Here is a 12,765-nt window from a genome sequence, read left to right as displayed (position 1 = left end):
CTTATTTTTGTGTTGCATTACCTTATAAAGAGAAATCTTGAAATCTTAACACATTTGTGTGACCTTTAAGTTGGCCTGACAAACCCAGTATGCATGATGGAGCCTCCTGTACTCCTGAGTAAAGGTTGGGTGTACTCTTCCATTCAGGCAAGAAATGAATTTGCTACAAGGGCCCCACATCCGGATAAAATGATGTATATAATAGGATTAACATTAAATCAAACCTGTTTACACATTTCCTTTCTGTGCATAATCTATGCCGCGTTTTTAGTCATGTAATGAGATTAGGAAAAAACCATGACTACTGAAACGTGTTCCACCATACCTGTGGCTTTAAGATGTCACATGATATTGTTCACATGTTAAGACTCTAAGAGCTGGTACTCACTAAGGTTCTTTGGATGCTTTTGTTGTGTTGATGGTATATAATATTCTCTAGATGCAAATACTATATACTATAAATAGTCCAAAAACATGGAATTTGTATTTCTATGGAAACCATCATTTAAGACTTCTGTAAATCATCTTGAAAAGACACCATGAATCTTTGTTACTGCTTGTTCTCTTTGTGTACTTGCCCCTTTGAATAGGAGCTAGGTTAATAACCAGATTTTCAGGAATCTGCACTTGAGAGGCCTTAATATATAATCATAAATAGTGGGCTCAAGTATAAGTTGCCATTGTGAGGTGATAGCTCATGTGGTCAGTGTGATGCCCATGTCATGCCTTTGTAAATTGAAAGGTACTTCTTTTCTCAGGGCTGATTCGGCCTTTGTTTAGCTATCCTTCTGGTGATGTCCCAAACACCCTGATGAGCAATTGCCCATAGTGGTGTTTATGCCTATAGTATTTTTTATGTGTGGTTATGTGGCTCTACTGGAAGATCTTGTTTGTTTGTTTGTTTAAAAAGAATGAGTGAAATGTCTATTACTCTCATATAAATTGTCCTGATATCGGTGCTTGGTAATACTTTATTGGGCCAAATCTCAATTTTGTTCCTACCCTAGCTATGCCTGATTATACATCCAATTAATGAAAGGAAAGGGTGCTGCTGTCTTGTGCCTAGAACAATAAAACCTTGATGGTAAAAGTATTTTTGGAATAGAAATTTTCCCCATTTGATTCTCTCATGACTAATATAAAAATTAATGCAGCCTATTTCTGCAGCAATTCACTATAGTCATAATTCACAGCTTTAGAAAAGGATCATGAAACTGTGCCCATCTCTCAATGTACTCTATGTAAGGTATAGAATTAGTATGGTTAGCTATTACAATATACTAATATATGGCTTGCTTAAATCTTTTATATCATCCAGCAGTAGATGCATGAAGGGATGGCAAAATAGGAGTAGCTGGGGAAGGGAAAGTGAAATAGTTGTGAAAGAAAGATGACATCAAAGTCTTACTTATAAATGCAAGACATTTAAGGAAATTTAAGTAATAAAGCAGACACTTATGAAGTCCAAATGGCAGGGATATTGGAAATAATTCTAAAAAAATAATGTGGAATGGCTATTGATCTCTATATATTAAATCCTAATACATAGAAATACTATTGCTAGAGAAATTAAGAAAGATTTCAGTAGCTAAGGTTTTCTCCTACCTTGCATTCATATGGTTACAATTTACAGACTGTAGTTGGGAGGATATTGGTGATATTAAACAGGACCTGCATAGGTAAGTAAGACATTCTGGCATAGCACAGAATGATAAACAGTTGGGCAGCATAACAATTGTGTTAGTGATGAGACAGGAACATATGCCATAAAGACATAGGCATTCCTTCTGTAAGGAGGCAATTAATCTTCCTTTTATTAGCTCTCCTTTAGAAATATAGATAAAGGCAAAGGTTTGGGAGCCAGAAGAAATCATATGCAACAAGCTTTCCCCTGTGTGAGAAATGGCTGGACAAAGAGGATATACAGACTCCTGATCAGTGTAATTGAGTTCTAAAAAGCTCCTTAAGTCATTGCTTCTTGCTGAATGGTTGAAGGCCTTCCACAGAAACGTGGAGTCAGAGCCATCATCCTAATAGACTCATCTATCATTCTTGGCTGCATGCAGGGGTAAAAAGTCACAAGATGGCTCTCAGGAAAGGATTATCTTGCTATAGTATTAAAAGCCAAATGGCACCTGTGCCCTTAAATGCCATGTTGCTATACTTTAACATAAGATGCTAATGTTTTTTCAAGATATTAATGTTGTCTTGATCACTTTGTCAGGATAATCACAGTCATTTTCAGAATATACCGGGACTGCTTTCTGGACAAGTTGCCAATTCTGTAATTCTAGGTAGCTGAAAATTGTGCAAAATTAGGCTTGGATTTTAGAGGACCTTGGATTTATTATTATTTTTAAATATAAGCCTGTTTCAAACTCTTTGTTATGCAGATACCCCCAAAACATACACAGCTCTTTTTAAGAGACTCAGGCTTTTGCAGGAAGGAAGGTATTGATATCCCCATGGATACTTTCAGATAAGTCTTTTATTGTACAAGTGCTCTGACTCATTCGCAGAAATATATGTGATGCCTGTATAGCACTGAAATCCATTTTCCACTAATTTTTAATCTTAGAAAAAGAATGAATGAATGAAGTTTATTGTTAAAAGCTAAAACATGGCACAATATAGAAAAAGAAGAAAGTAATGGCATAATGATTTTTCGGATTATAAAACAAAGGTTTAAAATTAGTGGAGCATTTTTAATTTATGAAATGATCTCTAAATGCCTTTCAGGGCAACATCTTAGTTTTTTGGGTGAAAACCAAGACTGCTTATAAAGCATGCATTCTTAACTGGCCATGCTTCCTCCCTACAAGACCCTTTGCTGTTGGCTATGGTGAAAATGAGGGGAGGCTCTACAGATCAGAAAAAGAATAATAAATGAATTATAACAGTATCCATTTTCTTACATATTTTAAAAAATGAAAGCTGCTGTGCTTTCCCCCCTATTTCTGAAGTTTCTATTTGATATTATAAAGGATGGGGGTGAGGTAGTTTTCAACACACCAGAGACATCAGGAAAAACATGATTAAGAAGGGAATCTTGACTGCAGTGTTTCTGGCTAAATGACAGAGCTGCATGTTGCACTTTGTGAAGCTTTAGAAAATTGCCCTGTTATAGCTTGCCCAGCAGACAAAAGGAGAGTGTGTGTGTGTATGTGTGAGAGAGAGAGAGAATGTGTGAATACTTAAGACTTTTTGTTTTAAATCAGACTTTAAAAAAATCATTTAGATTATTTAGATTTTCTGGAGTCTCTTACTGGTATTACCAAATCTTTAGCCCAATGACAGTGTTTTTGTATTACATTCTTCCCGTCAAATGACATTAACCATTCTCAATTTATTTGTTGTTTGTCTTCACATCATTGTTGCTGTTTGTTATTGTTGTTTGTCTTCACATCATTGCTGACTTACAGCAACCCCAAGGTGGACCTATCATGGGTTTTTCTTTGAGGCTGAGTGTGTGTTATGCGGCAGGTTTCCATAGCAGACTGGGGAACTGAACCCTGGTGTCCAGGGTCCAGCGCTCAACAAGAGGAAAATAAGGATTCAAATAAAAACAAAACACACAAAGACAATTAAATGATAAACCTGAAGCACAGCTTAAAAGCGATGTAAAACACATCTATAAAAAAGCAAAAATAATTTGGTGTAAGATGAATTAAAGTCTGCAACATGCTGTGTCTGATATGAATTGTGAGAATATTGTCAATAGCTGTCGTACCTCAGAGAAGCTAATGTTTTTCTCTTTAAAGGCATCATTTCACGAAGGGGAAAACTAACAGTTTACCCATGACCTAAATGGATGCTGGGGATTCTGCAGTGTTTATTTTTGTTAAAACGCTTTTGATGTTGTGCAGCGCGTGAGGCAACACAGTCAATGTTTGGCACCAGATTTTCCACCTTCATGACTAGTCAGCAGCTTGAGAGCTGGAGAAACACCTCTCCCTTTCTCAGTGAGCAAAGAGACACTGTGAACTTCTCTCAGATGGGGCTTTTATTCTTAGAAGAAGTTCCACTGTGTACAAGAATATATACATCGCCACCATCCACACTAGCAACAACCCACTCTGAGATAAAATGCTCCGTGAGGCCTACTAGGCCTTGCCACTCCCTCTGGTGCCACAAAGAACCCAGCCACCCTCCTGAGTGACTTTTCAGACTGGCAGCATTCTACAGTACTTCACAGCACTTGTTGACTATCTTTTTGATATCACTTCCTGTTTCAATGCCTAATCATTATGGTTCACAGTAACCCTTTACTGTCTGGTTGCTATTAAAACCCACATTGTACATTTTCCTTGTGACTATATCCCAACAATTTTAGCAAAGGAAAGTGGTACAGGAGGTGGTACCATGTAAAGCTTCAGTTGTGATTGGTGCAGTTCATTTAATTTATTTAAAAGCAAAATGCAGATTACAACAACAAAATGTACAAAACAAAAACAGCTAGAAAAGTAAAATGTAACACGCAACATATCAAAAACAGCATTACAACACAATGAAAAATGTGGGAATTTTTAAAAATAATACCGTGATTGGGTGCTTGATGGATTGGCGCTAGTTGGGCTTATCAGAGAAGGGAATTCTACAAATGGGATGCTGCTATGAAGGACACTCTCCATATTCACCAGTTGCCTAACTGGATGATTGTGGCACCAGAGCAGAACTCCTGTAAGTGATTTCAGTACACAGATTGATATGGAACCAGTTAGAATCATAGAATCGTAGAGTTGGAAGAGACCGCAAGGGCCATCCAGTCCAACCCCTTGCCATGCAGGAACTCTCACTCAAAGCATCCCCGACAGATGGCCAGCCTCTGCTTAAAGTCCTCCAAGGAAGGAAACTCCATTACACTCTGAGGAGGGAGTTTGTTCCACTGTCGAACCTTACTGTCAGGAAGTTCCTCCTAATGTTGAAGTGGAATCGCTTTTCCTGCAACTTGCATCAATTGTTCTGGGTCCTAGTTTCTAGAGCAGCAGAAAACAAGCTTGCTCCCTCCTCAATATGGCATCCTCTCAAATATTTAAACAGGATTATCATATCACCTCTTAACCTTCTCTTCTACAGGCTAAACATCCCCAGCTCCCTAAGTTGTTCCTCATAGGGTATGGTTTCCAGAACCTTCACCATTTTAGTTGCCCTCCTTTGGACACACTCCAGTTTCTCAATGTCCTTGTTGAATTGTGGTGCTCAGTTCTTCCCAGTCCCTGACTTCTTTACATGTAAACACCAGCATTTTGAATGTTTATAAATAGGCTGGAAGCCAGTGAAGCTCTTTCAATACTGGGTATGTCTTCATTGGATGGTTGCAATCAACTGATTAACAGGTGGATTAGTCCAGGATAGACTAATAGTCTGATTCAGCATAAGGTAAAGTTTCCAGGGACAAGATCCAGAGAAGCCAGCAGTGTTCACTAATGGAAGGACGATAATCACTGACAAACACTCAGCGTATGCCAGGTGGTTTATATCTCGCTCCCTTGACCTAGGTGCTGCTTGGCTAATGAATGCTTCTCTGCAAGCCTCTTGGAACGACGGAGGCACGCCCTTTCTGCTCTTTGCTGGCTAAAGGGAGGAATCTCCAGGCTCTGCTGCTCTACGTCTCTCAAGTCTGGCCTTTCCAGTGGAGCAAGGCTGGGCTGCTGAGCCTCAACCACTGGGGCTGGGAGAGCAGAACTGGGGCCTGGCATAGCCTCAGGTTGCGCCTGCGCCTGAGGAGCCAAGTCCTCCTCCTCCTCCTCCTCTTGGCTGGCCATGACATACAGTACATGATAGTTCTATATTTCTAATTGGTTTACCAGGAAATCTGGTTGTTTCACCCTTGATGAATCTGACTGTCATCCCCCATCCCAACATTTGAGCTGATTCACACACTCTTGAACACATCTGATTTTGCCTGATTTCCCAAGCTAGGTAGGGTTGGTCCTTGTTAGCAGTTGGTTAGGAGATCACCAGGGAATACACGGTTGGACAAGAAGAAAATCCTGTCTGAAGCTCCAGACAGCCACTGCGAGTCAGCGTTGATGGACTGGCTTAGATGGAGTAATGGTCTGATTCAGTATAAGACAGTTTTCTAGATGCTTAATAAAACGTAGACTAAGATATTTGAGTATATGAGAAGTATCTATATGCAACAAACAGACTATCATTCATGAAACTGGCTATGCAGAATTTTGATTAAAAACCATAGGACCCTCAATACTGTTTGGAGCTACAAGGAGTTATAATTACCAATATCGGATGACTAGATTTCCTTAGTCTTTGTGGTGACCCTCATGACTGTTGACAAAATCATGAGCTGGAAAGTAAGATAGGAGTTGGCAACTGTGGCCCTCCAGTTCATGCTCTAGAAAAAGGCTGGTGTTATTACATCTCACAGTGTAAAATGTGTAGACTAAAAGCCTTAAATGAATATAAACATCTTCTCAAAAAGTATGGTTTTCTCAAATTCAAAAGTGTAAGTTTCTAAAACTAGACTTCTGAGTTTAAGAAACAAGTGTGTGCTTGAAGTTTCTGAGTTGGCCATAATTAAATCATTTCCCCTAGCCCCCTAATGTCCTTAATCAACCCCAACGAAGTATAAATTATTAAACATCTTTTTGGGATTAAAATTTTATTCCTAATTATACGCAAAAGATATATATCATAAAATATTCATCGTATAATTGTGATTAAAATGTACAATCTCCCAAAAGATGTGATTAGCAATTTTAAACACCCAAAACTTAATTAAGCAGGTAATGGGGCTAGAACTAAGTGAGACTTTTAAAAAGATATATATCTTTAAAAAGATTTTTACCACTGGGTTTAAGATTTCATGAAGTAGGCATGATTTCTTGGAAATTTCAGAAAATTCACCATGTTAACATATGTCCTCCATGGATTAATGTAATTTAATTTTTCTGTGAGCCTTTAAATGTATCTTGCTTCATCTTACAGAGATCTCTTATTGCAGATAAAGCTTTTTTTATCATGTTTTTATCATGTCCGCATTTTTTATCATGTTAACATCATGTTGCCATAAATTTTCTACTCCAGATTGAGCAGACAGACTTCCATGCACAAATATGGTTCCTAGGCCAGTTCAGCAATGGGAGTATGCAAATACAACTTTGTCAGAAAATCAGTAATACCATACATTGGCTTGGCTTGTTGTAGCAAGAATTGTTTGGGCCTAAATCCATTTGCAGGACCCGATCACAATAGACCCACTGAATGCTATTGATTCATTGAGTCGATTCTAGTTAGGACTACCAAGAGAATAGAAGCTCTAATCTCTCCACACCTTTAACAGCTATATTTATTAAAAATATTTTAATATCTTGCCTTGCCTTATTTTATTTTAAACATTGGATTTTTTAAAAAAAATCTGATAGAAAATTAACACGTCCAACAGACCCAGCATTGTGTAGGATAGTGTGTAATATAGTGGTTTGAATGTTGGACTGAGATTCCTGGAGACCAGGATACAAATTGCTGCTTGGCCATGAAAACACACTGACTGATATTGGGCAAGTTATACTCCCAGCCTCAAGGGAAGGCAATGGGACCCCCCCACCTGGATAAATCTTGCCAAGAAAACCTTGTTATAGGTTTGCCACAGGAGCACCATAAGTAGGAGGCAACTGAAGGCACACAACAATAAATATTTTCAACCAGGTAGGTGTGACCATTGAACATTGACATGTCATGTAGCACAAGGAAAACGATCTGATTTAGCTGAACAGTTGCAACATTTAGCTGAACTTACAACACCCCCCCCCCCAAAAGATGTAATGGTGTCCAGTGCCATTGCAAAAAATCAATTTTTGCTGAACTAAACATAGCCTGCATCTACACTGCAGATTTAATGCAGTTTGACATCACTTAACTGCCATGGCTCAATGCTATACATTTCTGGGATTTGTAGTTTTGTGAGATATTTAACCATAGACTCATAGAGTTGGAAGAGACCTCAAGGGCCCTCAAGTCCAGCTCCCTGCCATGCAGGAACATAGCATCAAAGCACCAGTGAGAGAGCTCTAGGGCCACAACAAACTACAGATCCCAGGATTTCATAGGATGGAGCCATGAGAGTTAAATCAGCATCACACTGCATTAATTCTGAGTGTAGCAGCAGCCATAGTTTGAAATCTAAAGAGTTTAATTATAATAGGTGCAAGTGAAAGTATCTGCAGTTAAAAACGACAGAGCCTGAATGTTTACAAATCCTGAGACAACAGAATAGAATAAAGAGTCCATGAGCAAGAAAGACAACATAAGGTAAAGGAAACTAGGAGAGTCAGCATAGTAGTTTGAGTGTTGGACTGTGACTCTGGAGATCAGGATTTGATTTCCAGCTTGACCATGGCATCCACGGGGTGACATTGGGCAGATTGCACTCTTATGGTTGCCATAATTCAGGAAGAACTTGAACAATATAACAGCAACAAAGGAAACTAGGTTACAAGCTGAATTTGAAGAAAACAAGAAAAATTAAAGGTGACAAATGAAGAAAGAAAAGCTGGACAAGTAAGGAGAAGGGAGACAAGAATGGGAGAGAAAAATTAAGGTCCAAGATGAAAGTGGGCAAAAAAGCAATTTGAAATGGAAGTGGAAAGTTTAAACTTTGCAAATGGAGATCTTTAAATCTGAAGACATTTGGCAGAAAAGCTACAAGGAAAAGATGGAAAGTGAAAACTCAGTATTAGTCCAGACAATTCATTTCTCATATGATGGCAGAAGATCCTCTGGTGTTTCTTTTGAAAAGTATCATAATTGTGGGAAAAACCGATACAGGTTTATATGAAATTCTTCCCTAGTTTAATTAAAACGACTGGCAAAAATGTACACTATTTTTTCTTGGGAAACCCAAGACACATGAAAAATAGACAGAATCTCTCAATAAAAGGGTCAGACTAGTGCCGGATTATTTTCAAAATCTATTTAGAAATTTTGAGTTATGATATGGCAAACCATATGTGGAGTTGGACAGTAAGCTCACTGGTGTGTTTCTCAAATGGGTGTCTTTTGTGAAGGCAAAGAATTTAAAAGAGTGGATGATTTTGGACAAATGTTTGTATCAGTGCTCAGAAAGAAGCCTGCTGGCAAGAGAGGGTAGCCCTGAAAATATCAACGATGCCTCAGAACCATCAATCCAGTTTACAATGAATGGAGGGAAATGGACAGGGGGGCTGTTGCAAATAAAATAAAATAAATTATCCTGCAGGTATCCTGTACCTTGCTTATCAAAGTAGATGTCTTCCTGGGCATTACATCACCATTTTACTATGCCATTGTCTATAATGGGAGTTGAACATCCATGGCTTTTGGTATATATGGGAAGTGGGGAGGTGTTGCTGGAACCAAACCTCATCCAATACCAAGGGCCCACTGTATATGTGCAATTTATCTGCTATGATGGAGAGAAATACAGTATATCTCAACATCAGGGGGAAGGCTATGACTACTTAGTATCCTGTCTGGGTAATAGCAGTTGATGGGCAACTTCAAAGGCCTTGTTGAAAAAGGTATGGCTCCCATCCCTTGGTCTTTAGACAGAGGGACTGAGGTTTGTTTGCCCTTTGTCAGCTACTTTATATCTGTTTGGCAGTCTCTCTCATCTTCTAGGTACCTGGGCTCCCAACTCATGATCAACGGAATCGTCCAAACAAGCAGATTTAACTTGGGGGAGAAAATCTCCAAGAATGAGCAACCTCACTGTTGAATTTAATGGGTGTCCCTACTCACTCTGAGCTGGGTGTCAATGAAGGTCTTTGTGTGTATGGCCCGGTACAGACTGGTGCTATGCGCTGGCCTGGGGCCGATTTTAGGGCTGGGGAGAGCGGAGCATCTGCATGCTCCTGAGCCCTACTGTGCTGTCTGGGCACCATCATGGCTCACTCCCATCCACACAGGGGGTGCCATGATGATGAATGTGTGGTGCAGCATCCAAAGGGCACTGTGCTGCATGTATATCATCGGTGCATGCAATGGCTCTAATGGCGCCCCAGGTGCATCCCAGAAAGAACCTGCTAGAAGTCGGTTCTTTTTATGCCTCACAGAGGCTGCACCGTTTGATTGTTAAGGCCTATGTCCAGGGCAGAAAGGAGTGGTGTCTTCCATATATACCAAAAGCCGCCCCTTTCTCCCCATCTGTTGAACTCCTATGTTGTGTTTATGCTACACTAGTGCAGAGAAAAATGATAGGAACAAGTGGAAGGGACCTGAGAGAGAGTGCGTATGGCTGAATGGGGTTGAGCAGGGAATATAATGCCAATCTTGTAAATTGTGAGCATGCTTGTTGTACAACTCCTGGCAGCGATTGTATGTGTGTGAACCTTGGCTACTTGGTGGCAGTGAGCTTTCCACAAGTCCCACTACCACCAGCAAAACAGGAGATCAGAAAACCCCTCACATACCATGGATAGCATAAACAATATCATGAGGGTTGCAAATCCTAGTGAATAGTGACAATTTTGAGTCTTGCCTGGATCCCCCCTGCACATATACACATATGCCTTGCTGTTCTTTTTCTCCACAGCTGTGACTTGCCATTTTATCTTGTCAGCTGGGCTTCACCTAAATTCTTGGACTAGAATTAAAGAGGTTCCAGATTGTTCTCATATTCGTTTCCAAAATTAACTGACCCAGAAGCAATCCTGGCCCATCTCCTCTCACATCACAAGGAACCACACCTTCATCTCATGGCATGGTTCTGAAATTTTAAAGAATAGGATACAGGTGATCTGGCAACCTTACACAGCTGTCTATAAGCAACAGGGAGAGTTAAAATCCCTGATAAATTCACTATGTAAGATAGTAGCAATAATTTTTCCAGCATGCAATGATCTTTTCCAGACACTTCGCATACAGCAGCTTCCTTTTAAGCAGATGCAAAAAGACTTACTTTTAACCTCAAAATCTTTTCCTCATCATTTGCAATATAGAATCACAAACACATTGTAGTTTCAGGTAAGTACATTATATATATTTTAAAAATGGTAATACTCTTCCACCCCCTTCCCAAGTCCTAAGGTTTAATTTTCATGATTAGGTTAGATTATGAGTCATTTTAAATCATGGTATCCAGTAGAGACTGCTCCTACTCAGCAGCTCTTTTCAACAGTTGTTTATGGTAGTTTCAGCCTCTTTCTGCCTCTCCGAGGCTCTTTATTTTTAAAGCAAGGCAGACAAGGCCTAAAATTATTCCATTAAAGAGGTGCAATTTTTGTAATGGGACTTAGAGTGCTCTGCAGAAGTGCAGGCAAGTTTCTTCAATATCCTGAGCATTATTCGCTCATTTAGTTAAATGATGTTTCTAATTCCCTGGTAATTACATGTAATGAGGCACTCTTTCTCTTCTTGATGAGACTTTAGCTTAATATGAGATGTCGTCTTTTTTTTCAAAGGGATAATTAGCCTTCCCAGGAAAGTGGGGTTTGTTGTGCAGAATATAGCAAATTATTTTATTTCCTGCCATCTTGACTGCCAGTAAATTATAAAATTAAGTTTCAGAGAAGCATTAGCACTATTTTGGAAAAAGGGTTGAGATTCTATATTCTCCCAGCCTCACCCCCTTCTTTATTCATCTACTGATGTCCTTCTGGGACTGGAGGGCTATTATTTATAATAAAATAGATGTTTTTCTGCCAATCTCCAGTCTTTGGTGGCTCTGCGGTAGCAACATGGGTTTAGTTTTTTTGGATGATGACCAATCCAAATTTTCTTATTAACTGTTTTTCCTTTTGTCATGTCAGCTAATTATCTTTATAAAGTTAAGCAGCACTTTCTTTTAATCTTTGTTATACTGTCTAATTTTATTTTATTACTTTTTTTTCTTTAAAAAATCCTTACATTTAAATGAGATGTTTGACTATATATAGCCATGTACTATAACTGGTACATGGCTAATGTTATTATTTTTTTGTTATGTTAATTCATTATGTATTCCTTAATGAGGAATAGCTCTTTTTGAAGCGTAGCGGTAACTTTTAGTAACTCTTATATTTATAGAGATAATTAAATAACGGAGGAGGATTGTCATATGGTTCATGCTTTGGCTCATGCTACTAAGTAAATCTGGACTGGGTGACTTTCATGATTGCTATGAATTCCCAGCATGGCATAATGGTTTGAGTGTTGGACTGTGGCTCAGCCATGAAATCCACTGGTTTACCCTGGGCAAGTCACATGCTCTCAGCCTCAAGGGAAGGCAATAGCAAACCTCCTCTGAAGAAATCTTACCAAGAAAACCCCATGATAGGTTCACCTAAGGTTTGTCATTAGTTGGAAATGACCTTAAGGCACACAACACACGCACACACACATGCACACACACAAGTTCCTTATTCTGTTGAAGAGGTAGAGATCATAAATACAAGCCAGCCATGAATGTGTAAGTCTATGTTATGCATTTGTAGCTGCAATTTGAATTTTAATGATTTTCTTTTTCAAAACACAGTGGGTCCTTGGTATCCACTGGGGTTTGGTTCCAGGACCCCCTGTGGATAACAAAAATCTGTGGATGTCCAAGTCCCATTATATACAATGGCATAGCAAAATGGTGTCCCTTATATAAAGTAGAAAATCAAGGTTTGCTATTTGGAATTCATATTTTTAAAATATATTTTCAAGCTATGGGTGCTTGAATCCGTGGATAAAAAAATCTGTGGATAAGGTGGGCCAACTGTATCTATTTTAAGTACTTCTAAAGAAATGGTCAAGTGTTGCTTTTTAGAAATGTAACTACAATGGTAACTGCTTTGGGTCACTGGA

The sequence above is a fragment of the Sceloporus undulatus genome, chromosome 3, assembly GCF_019175285.1.
Source record: "Sceloporus undulatus isolate JIND9_A2432 ecotype Alabama chromosome 3, SceUnd_v1.1, whole genome shotgun sequence".
NCBI lineage: Eukaryota > Metazoa > Chordata > Lepidosauria > Squamata > Phrynosomatidae > Sceloporus > Sceloporus undulatus.
The sequence above is the reverse complement of the archived record's forward strand: the minus strand, read 5'-3'. Positions refer to the sequence as shown.